Raw genomic sequence first — 1,689 nt, 5'->3', positions numbered from 1 at the left:
GAGGTCAAACCAACAAGAAACAGGAATAAAATTTGCTCTTCAGAACTCATTCATGCATGATACTGATGAACACTACTCTGATGAAAGGCAAAGTCATGATACGACGATGGAATATGTATGAAAAATTGGACGGCTTGACATATTCACACCTATGATGTGGTAACTAAGCAGAAGGCACGTCAACAAATTAGAAGCACTGCAAGCTAGACACCATATGGAAGGTGCAATCAATATCACTCTGCCAAGTTAAAATTATCTCGTCATAGGCGTCGTTCATCAAATTAGAAGCACTACATGCTAGAAATCATATTCAAGACGCAAACCAATATCACACTGCCAACTTAAAGGTGTCCCATCATAAGTGACTGATGCAGGATACACAAGAAGAGTAGTTTCATGTAAGAACATGGTGTGATAGACAGATATAGTATGTACCAAAAACAAGAAGGCATGTCATATTCACACGTATCATGTGTAAGCTAAGCAGATGCAGTTTACACTAATTAGAAGCAATACAAGCTAGACACCATATGCAACATGCAACCAGATATCACATTGCCAAGTTAGAGCAAGCACCTGGGATGGTGGAGTAGGGGAGCGGAGACTTGGAACTTGTAATGCACTAGCAGTACGAGGAGAATCCATACAGATGCTTCGTTTACGTTGCTGCAGAGGACCACCATCACCGCCTTTCTTACTCTTTTTCTTCCTCTTTTTTGATTTTGCCTTGTCAAGTCAAACCCGCAAGAAAAAGGATTAAACTTTGCTCTTCAGAACTCATTAATGCATGATACTGACGAACACTACTTTCATGTAAGGCAGCCGCATGATAGGAGGATGGAATATGTATGAAAAACAGGACGACATGACATATTGACATGTATGATGTCTAAAGTGTAAACTAAGCACAAGGTGTTTGAACTAGTTAGAAGCCATGGAAGCTAGAAACCATATGAAGGTGAAACCAATATCACTCTGCCAAATTAAAAGGGTGGCCTCATAAATGTATTTGACCAAATTGGAAGCAATACATGGCAACAGGGCTAGAAATAATATGCAATATGCAACGAATAAAGGTGTCTTATCGTAAGTGATTGATGCAGGATATAGAAGAGAGGTAGTTTCATGTAAGAACATGGTTAATAGATAGATGTAGTATGTACCAAAAATAGGAAGGCATGTCATATTCACATGTCACTACAAAAAAAGACACATCCGTGACATTTTGGGCCGAACGAATTTTTTTCCTGTCATACATATGACACTTCTATGACGATAATTGTGACAAAACCCGGTATCATCATAGATGTGGTGGGCTCCTACTTCTATGACAAAAAATCATGACAGAAAATGGGCTTTTCATCCTGGGCGGGCCGGAGACGCAGCTGCATGACATTCATTGGGCCGTCCATGACGGAAAAAACCGTGGTAGAAGCGAGGGGGAGGAAAATTTTGGGGAGTTCCCGGTTACGGTGGGAGGTCGGGGGCCAAGCGATGCGCGTTTCTCTCGTACACGTACGCGCGTGTGTGCGAGGCGTTGGCTCTAACTGAACCGGAGCGAGGCGTTGGGCTCTAACTGAACCCAAGCAATTGCACTGCAGGCTACACGTTACTGAACCCGAGCGATCGATCGATGGCTGTTAACTGAACCCGATCGAGCGATTCCTTCGCTACTGCTGCTAACTGAAG

Source organism: Triticum aestivum, chromosome 6D, assembly GCF_018294505.1.
Source record: "Triticum aestivum cultivar Chinese Spring chromosome 6D, IWGSC CS RefSeq v2.1, whole genome shotgun sequence".
Classification (NCBI taxonomy): Eukaryota; Viridiplantae; Streptophyta; class Magnoliopsida; order Poales; family Poaceae; genus Triticum; species Triticum aestivum.
This window is presented reverse-complemented; position numbering follows the sequence as displayed.